Genomic DNA, 9,698 nt, shown 5'->3' with positions numbered 1-9,698 from the left:
ATATAGCACTATTTATCATTACTCGACTTACGTGCATAGTACGTAAAATTTTCCGAAAAGTTTTTATGTGAAAAATGGATTAAAATGTGAATTAGAGTTTTAAAACTCAACAGAGTTAACTTTGGTCAACATTTTGAGCAAACGGACTCGGATCAGTGTTTTGACAGTTCCGGTAGGTCCGTATCGTGATTTGGGACTTAGGCGTATGCCCGGAATCAAATTCCGAGGTCCCTAGCCCGAGATATGGAATTTTGATGAAAAATTAAAAGTTTAAGTTCAAATAGTAACCAGATGTCAAATTTTGTGCAAACGACCCCGAAATAGAATTTTGATGATTTCAATAGCTCCGTATGGTGATTTTTGACTTAGGAGTGTGATCAGAATATTATTTGGAAGTCCGTAGTGAAATTAGGCTTGAAATGGCTAAAATAGGAATTTAAAGTTTGGAAGTTTGACCGGGGAGTTGACTTTTTCGTATCGGAGTCGAAATCCAGTTCTGAAATTTTTTACAGCTCAGTTATGTCATTTATGACTTGCGTGCAAAATTTGAAGTCAAACGGACTTGATTTGATAGGTTTCGACATCGACTGTAGAAGTTGGAAATTCTAAGTATCATTAAGCTTCAATTGGAGCATGATTCGTGATTTTAGCATTGTTTGATGTGATTTGAGCTTTCAAATAAGTTCATATGATGTCTTAGGACTTGTTGGTGTATTTGGTTGAGGTCCCGAGGCCCTTGGGTGAGTTTCAGATGGTTAACGGATCAAAAATGAAACTTAAAAAGCTGCTGCAAATTTTCTTATGCTGTGCAATCGAGCCCAGAAATCGAAGGCCAGCAATCGAGAGCCATGATCGAAGGCAGGCTCGAGAGCCATGATCGAAGGCAAGGCTCGAGGGCCATGATCGAAGGTAGGCTCAAGGGCCATGATCGAAGGCAAGCTCGAAGGCCAATGATCGAAGGCCACTGATCGAAGACCCGGGATCGAGGGCTATGACCAAGGCCAGTGATCGAAGGCCATAAAGATCAAAGCCATGATCGATAGCCAGGATCGATGGTTGGGATCGAGCCCCAAGGTCGAGGGCCATGATCAAAGCCATGATCGAAGGTCATGACCGAGGTCCATGATCGAGGGCAATAACCGAGGGCCATGATCGAGCCCCAGGATCGAAGGTCCATGATCGAGGTCCAGCCCGGACAGATCTGTAAGTTTATAAAACTGGGGATTTCGTCCCATTTTTTATTTTTGACGAACTTGAGCTTGAGTAGAAGAGAATTTGTGCAGATTTTCAAGGGGAAATATTTGGTTAGTGATTCTAACTTGGATTTGGTAATATACATGAATATATCATTGTTTTCACCATTTAATCAGTGTATTGAGATGGAAATTTGAGAAAATTTTAGAAATCTCATAAAAACGAATGTTTGAGATTTCTGTGTCGATTCGGAGTCGGATTTGAATGAAACTGGTATGGTTGGACTCATAATTGAATGGGTTGTCGGATTTTGTAAGTTTCGCCGGATTACGAGACGTGGGCCCCACGGGCAATATTTGAGCTAATTTCAGATTTTATTGAAAAATGTAGTATATTCTTATGAAATTGATTCCTATAATTTTTGTTGACTGTATCGAATTAATTATGACTAGATACGAGTCAATCAGAGTCGGAAAATCGAGGAAAAGGCATACTACTTGGTTAAATTGGAGCAAGTCGAGGTTAGTGACGTGTATAACCTTGTGTGGGAGAAATTTCCCCTAAGATTGGTATTAATTGTAATGTGATGAAAGTCGTGCACACGAGGTGACGAGTGTGTACACGAACTGAATTTGAAGAATTACATTTTTAAATTGTGAAGATCACTGTAGCATATTAATTAAATTATTAAATCTTGTTATATTCTCCATCATTGATTTAATTTGTATACTTTAAATTTGCTTGACCTTTTCCTGCTAATTGTTTTACCTGTTTAGTTGAAACTTGGTTTCTTTTATTCTGTGCATTATTTGAAAGTTGATTTTCTTTAAATTAAATATTTTTTTTCATGTGAAGTATTTGACAATTATTTATTTAATTTGATATTGAAGCAACGTATTAAATATTTTGAAATATTACTTTCCTGAATTACTTATTCCTGAATATTTTTGTAAGATTTTCGTACTCATTGTGATGGAGTCGTGAGCTCTTTGTTGTGGAAAAATATTATTGATGATTAATGTTGGCATGAGCCGTGAGCTCTTTATTGTGGAAACATATTGTTGATAATTTATGTTGGCATGAGCCGTGAGCTCTTTATTGTGAAAACATATTATTGTTGCAGTATTTTGGCAAGTTAAATTAATTGAGCACTTGAGGTGCAAATTGTGATATATTATGATATTGATACGCATGCGGTGGTACAAGGTCTGGGTATTAAAACGCATGCGGTGGTATAATGGCTGGGTATTGAAACGCATGCGGTGAGATAAGGGTGGCTTGATACGCGTGGCTAGTAGGGGGAACTACTTGAAGTCAGGCGGTGTGATAAGGATGGCTAAAACGCGGGATGCTATTTCGGGAAAAATATTTTCTTTAAAATAAATTGTGAAGGCTCCTGCGTTGAGATAAGAAAATGAGATATTGTGAATTTATTTATGATTTGGGACTACGAGGCGATACCTCGTGAGTGCCCTTGTTGATATTTATTTATGGTCATAGTTGCCTTTGATTATTGTTGTGATTTTCTTAAAGTTGAAAAGAATTATGTTTTGTTTCCACGAGGTATTTATTTGCCATTATTTGGTGTAATTAAATGTGACATACTACTTGATTCATTTCTATTGTCATTTTATCTTATAATATTATTTAAATATTTTACCATGCCATTATTTATTCTCCAGTAGGGTCTGACCTGACCTCGTCACTACTCTACCGAGGTTAGGCTTGGCACTTACTGGGTACCGTCGTGGTGTACTCATACTACGCTTCTGCACATCTTTTTGTGCAGATCCAGGTACATCTTATAAGACTAGGCATCAGTAAACTAGTTGTACGAGGAGATTTCGAGGTATATCTGCCAGCGTCCGCAAACTCCGGAGTCCCCTTCTCTCTTACTATGTTGTCTTCCTTATTTGCTTTAGACTCTGATATATAGAGACATAGAGAATAAATTCTTAGAAGCTTGTGACTTATTTCTACCGGATTTTGGGAATTTTAATTATTTGAATTATAGTTCATTTATTTCAAATATTTATGATTATTAAGACTAGGTGCCATAACGACCTACTACGAAGGGAATTTGGGGTCGTGACAAGACCCGATCGAGACTCAGATATATTCGTGGTTGCTTGCTATTTTATGATGTTTCAAAGTGTTTTTCCTCTCGTTTTCACTCTTTTCCTTTGCTCTCAATATTGTTTTTTTCCCTTCCTTTTTTTTTGTGAAATATCTTAATTATATATAGATATATGTGTGTATAACTAGTGTGAGGAAGTAGTGAGATGAGTGGGGGATGTGGGAAAAGGGACGTGAGGGTGTTAGGATCTGCGGGGAGAGGAGACGTGAAGGAATGGAGAAGTTAGGGGATTGTTACTATTTTTTTTATCTTTTTTTTTCTGTAAGAGTCATGGGATATGATACTTTGCTTTAATGATAAATTTTACTAATAATATTTGTTTGAAAAAGTTACGGGAATTTAACTATATATATTTTTGTATGTTTTCCTTTAGAAGTAAAAATTCAATTAAAACATTAACACAAAAATATGAACCAACAAACTTTAGACTAAGAAAAATAAAATAAATCTAACTATTTACATATAGTTTAAATAATACTATGAAAAATACATAGCTTATTAAAATTCTAATTAAAAGAAATCATATATATTTTGTAAATTTTCATTTTCTCTTTACAAATAGAAATAAAATATGTTCTCTTTATGTATCTACATACATATGTATATTAGACCTAAAGAAAATATTTACACTAAAATAGTATAGAATTTGGGTGTGGTCAAAAATCAGTTGTTCACAGCATGCCCCTGTTTGCTGGGAAACATGAAGAGTTTTCAGGCAAAGATAATGAACAAGGTGACTGATTTTTAACCTCACTATTATTTAAAAAGGAAAAGAAGATAAACAAAAAGATGCTACCGAGCCTTGGTTTTAAGCAGCCTACATATCCCGGGTTATAGGAAAATCTGGTCACGTGTAGTTCAAGTGGAAGAAGAGTGATGGAGTACGCTTAGATGTAGAGTCGAGCGAAGTTCCGTCGAGGTTCCGATCCGTGGTTCCTACTATTACATCAAAATGAAAAGCAAATTACATACTCTTGAAATCTAATAATTACAAAATTTCTATCTAAATGCCATATGGAATCTTGTCTTGATTCTTGACTTGATTCCCCCATTGACTTTCAACTAAAACTTGATGCTCTCGATGTAACAAACTATGAAATATTCTCCCAGGCTTGATTCTTGATAAAGATGATGAGAAGATGGATCTTGAGACCCTATGTTTCTGCATGCATTATGTCCAAGCTAGTTGCGACTGGTATTGAGATCAAACGTTTCACTTTCTCTAACAAGAGATGGAATCTTATTTTTCCACATCCAATCCGTGCTTTTTAGAAAAACCTACAAGTCATCACAAACAAATAAAGCGAACAAAATTTTTCTGCCCCACTTTGCACTAGAAATGTTTTATGAGTTATTGAAATTACATTATACTATCTTTGCTATTGCAGAATAAAGAATTGAAAAGGACACGGGTTTCTTCTTCTTTTTTTTGAATAATAGGGGATGTCGTACCCTATATTAATAAAAAGGAAAGCAACCAGGGGATGTAGTACCATGTGTTGACAATAAGATGAGGCTCGTGGCGCTCTGAGATGCTACTAGGGAATATCGTACCCTATGTTAGCAGAAAGTAATGCAATGAGGGGATGTAGTACCCTTTGTTGGCGATAAGACGAGTCTCTTGGCACTCTGGGATGCTACAAGAGAATGTCGTACCCAATGTTTGCAACAAGAAATGCAACCAGGGGATGTAGTACCTTGTGTTGGCAATAAGGTGAGGCTCTTGGCACTCTGGGATGCTACTAGGGAATGTCGTACCCTATGCTTGCAACAAGATATGCAACCAGGGGATATAGTACCCTGTGTTAGCAATAAGGTGAGGCTCTTGGAACTTTGGGATGCTACTAGGGAATATCGTACCCTATGTTTGCAATAAGAAATGCAACCAGGGGATGTAGTACCCTGTGTTGGCAATAAGGTGAGGCTCTTGGCACTATGGGATGCTACTAGGGAATATTGTACCATATGTTTGTAACAAGAAATGCAACCAAGAGATGTAGTACCCTGTGTTGGCAATAGGGTGAGGATCTTGGCACTCTGGGATACTACTAGGGAATGTCGTACCCTATGTTTGCAACAAGAAATGCAACCAGGGGATGTAGTACCCTGTGTTGGCAATAAGATGAGGCTCGTGGCGCTCTGAGATGCTACTAGGGAATGTCGTACCCTATGTTTGCAACAAGAAATGCAACTAGGGGATGTAGTACCCTTTGTTGACAATAATGTGAGGCTCTTGGTACTCTGGGATGTTACTAGGGAACGTCGTACCCTATGTTAGTAATAAGAAATGCAACCAGGGGATGTAGTACCCTGCGGTGGCAATAAGAATGAAATCAAGGGATGTAGTACTTTGTGTTGAAGATAGGGTATTGGTTCCCTAAAATGAAACTAAAAATAAAATGATTACATTTATATTGGAAGAAAATCAAGGATTTGAGAACACTTGGTGATGTTCGTCTTATCATGAACTGTTTTCTACAACTGTTCTGTTCCTGTTCTGAACAAAGAAAGATTCGTTAGTATTAAAATGGAGGTCAGTTTGTGGCCTTGATTATTTCGATCTCTTGATCTCGGCTCATCTTCTTTTCAATTGCAACTGATTATTTCCTGAATACCAACTACATTTCTGACCCTGAAGAACCTTTGGCATTTCCAAACTTTTCCATGACAGTTGGTCGTGTGGGACTTAACTCTTTTCAACTTTATTTTGCTTTTGTTGGCATTTTGGTTTTGGCTTATTTCAAAGTTTTCCATTTCAAAGAATCGGCCAATCATGGCCAGTCGGGGTCAACTTGATGCCCTTGCTGAGGCTGGGCGCTTTTTAAATATATCAGCTCGCTTCAAACGAGAACCTTGTAAATCGGTCTTGTCGTCTTTTCTTTGCCTTATTTTTAAACAAAGTTAACCGAAAGGGGTTCAAAGAAATATAAACAATGGAATAGAGAATGAGTTTAAAACAAGAGGGGTCCCTTTCGGGGAACAGATAGATGGACTTATCTAGGAGTACATGCGGACTTCAATAAATATGACATGCCTTTTAGACTGGATGTCTGATCTGTGTAAACTATCCGACTCTTAGATACTCAACACAACTTTTGACTTGAAACAGAAAAATCTTGCTCAGGACTGTCTTGATGCCATGGCTGCATGGTTCCTCTTTTCGATCAACAGTTCCCTTTGCGGGTTTTCACTAGCTGATCTCTCTCATTTCTCTTCTCGCCATCGCCTTATAGTGCCCTTTGTGGGTTTTCACTAACAAGACTCTCTCATTTTTATTTTCTCTACTCACTATCGCCCTATAGTGCCCATGAGGGTTTTCACCAATTGGACTCTCATTTTATTTCTCTAATTTGGTTGCATCCGATCCTAGTAATCGTATCCCTCTTGAACATTCTCGCCAATTGATCGGAAGGACTTGAAATGATTTGGGTAAGGAGAATTTGGATTGAATTACAACTATGGAACCTTTCGGGCGAAATCATCGCTGAACCATTGTGACATCTGCCCCAGTTTTCACTTTTGGGGCAATGTGGATTTTTATTTTGGTGTGACCGAACACCAGAGTGAGGCTGCCTACGTATCCTTTTGAATCAGGTCGAACGTAGTTCAATAAACATGAACTTGTTTTTGAAATTTTTGTTTTTGCCTTTTCTTCTTTCTTTTTTATTTTATTTTATTTTTGAAATCATTTTTCATTCTATTTCTTTCTCATTACATACAAGTTTCCAAAGAGGGTCGCCAAGGAAAAAGTATCTGGCTCAAAGGGCTAGCAAAGGGTTAATAGTATTTGGATAGTGAGATTGAAATCCTTCGTCATCCTAATCAGAGAGCATTAAATCTGCGTAAAGGGTCAAACATAGTACCTTTTGACCACGTCTGCATTGTCAGTTGTATCGGGAACATTTCCTTCGATGTCTCCCAAATACAGTACTCCCTTTGGCAGCACTCTTGTTACAATGTATGGGTCTTCTAATTCGGGGAAAATTTTCCTTTAGCTTCCTCGTGATGCGGAAATATATGTTTCAAAACGAGTTGTCCTACCTCGAATTGTCTTGGGCGCACTTTGTTATTGTAAGCGCGTGTTATTCTTTGTTGGAATAATTGACCAAAACAAACTGCCGCCAAACGCTTTTCATCAATCAAACTCAGCTGTTCCAACCGGGACTTGACCCAGTCAGTGTCCTCGTTCCCTACTTCAACAATGATTCAGAGAGAAGGAATCTCAACTTCAGTAGGTATCACGACTTCAGTTCCATAAACCAATCAAGTAAAGGCGGCTTCATTTGGATTTGATTTAGGGTTACTATTCCAATTATTTATTTATTTTCTTACACGTCTTATTTTCAACACATGCTGCTTCTTGATTCATTATTTTGAAGTCTGACAACATTTTAGGATCTCGGCATGAAGTCCGCAAGCATGTCATGTTATTATAATCTGCATTAACAGAACTGAAAGAAGAATAAGAAAGGGACAAGATTAAGAAAAGATACATTCATGGACGATGAAATATTGATTTCATTTCTTTACATTTTAAGATAGAAGGGTTTACAATAGAAAATAAGACAATAAGGTAAAACATCCGAATTACACCCTGAAATAATCCAGATACAGAAAGGACAACAAGACTGACTACCGAGATTCCCATCTGACAAAGAACTTCTCATGGCTTGGCGACCGTTTTAGATCATTCCAACGATCGACCTATTGTTGTGAGTAGGCAAGGGATTGTTTGGAACATTAGGGGCCTCTTCTCTACTAAGAACTATTGCTTTAACCTCAATGAGGTCTTCCACTGCTCTTTTGAGAGTCCAACAGTCCTCAGTATCATATCCCACTGCTCCAGAATGGTATTCACATCTAGCATCAGCTCGGTGCGAGGCGACTCAGGGTTTGGCCCGTTCGGGGCCACTGGCTGCAACAGACCTAGCCTAGTTAGCTTTTGGAATAAACTTGAATAAGATTCAGCAACAAGGGTGGATTGATTTCTTCTGCGAGGCTCTCTTGGTCGGGGATTGTATTGGGGAGCATTGTGTTGGGGATTATATGGATCTTGGTAGGGACAGACATTTTTGGGAGGTGGAGCTCGACTTTGGGTGTGATTTTGTGGTTGTGTGTAAGGTTGTGTATTCATCACTGCATATTGAGGCGGTGCCACGACATATGCAACATCATAATGCGGGTTGTAATGTTGCAAAGTTTTGGGTGGCAAATAAGATTGGTTGAATGACCTGCGAGCCTCCCTTGAGCTTGAAGCCATCATGGCTACCTCTTCTCTCTTGTTTCTATTTCCAAAACTTCCTGACCCACTTTGAAGTGCTTGCGTAGTCACCTTAAGGGCTGCCTGTCACGACCCAATTTCATTACAGGCTGTGATGGCGTCTAACACCGCTGTTAGGCAAGCCAACAATGATAAATCTAGTGGTTTCCACTTTTAATATGTTTGCACATTGAGTAACATTCCTCATTAATAAAAGTGTTAGAAGTTTAAAACTGTAAAGTGATTAAACAAAGCAACTGAGTGCAAAATCGAAGTCATAGCAATAACCCAAAATCATAAATCTACTAGTGTGTCTGTGCCAAGACCTGATTTCACAAGTATTCGGCCATTATAGTAGAATATACAAAAGAATACTAGTCTATTGTCTGAAAGAAATAGACATAAATAATAATCCAAAAGAGAGATTTCGGCTACTGCTGAACGGCTCGGAGGGGCAGCTCACGGGGTAGTCCCGTGCTAGAAGTCAAGCGTGCGCGCCAGACTGGTAACCAGATGCACTTGCCTCAGATCTTGCACATCAAGCGCAGAAGTGTAGCGAGAGTACATAAACAACATGTACCCAGTAAGTATTTAGTCTAACCTCGAAGAAGTAGTGACGAGGGGTCGACTTTGACACTTACTAAGGGCCAAAAAACATAATAATATGAAGTTCTAATTAAGCATGAAATTTACAATGATAATAGAGCTCAACATGAAGTAAGTAAACAAATCCCTCTTTCAATTAAGAAGAAAATCATTCCTCTTATCTATTCCTTTCACCTTTAAAGTCCGTGAAACAATATTAAATATAAAAAAAAGGAATTTCGGTATCACTACGCACGAATTATGCCGAGGACGTACGACCTGATCCAAATATACATAATAATATACGGTGCACTGTCGATGGTCGAACAGCTCGAACCATATAATATATCAATAAATTCTGGCGAGACGAACGACCCGCTCCCATGAAAGTGGTGGAAATTTACCCCGCTCGCGGAATATATTTGCGAAGCTGTTGACATAGATGTTCTCGAGTTATCATAATATTTCTCAATATCTTTTGAAATAGAAAATTCAACTTGTATCCTTAAATTATTGAAATCC

This window comes from Nicotiana tabacum, chromosome 9, assembly GCF_000715075.1.
Source record: "Nicotiana tabacum cultivar K326 chromosome 9, ASM71507v2, whole genome shotgun sequence".
NCBI lineage: Eukaryota > Viridiplantae > Streptophyta > Magnoliopsida > Solanales > Solanaceae > Nicotiana > Nicotiana tabacum.
This window is presented reverse-complemented; position numbering follows the sequence as displayed.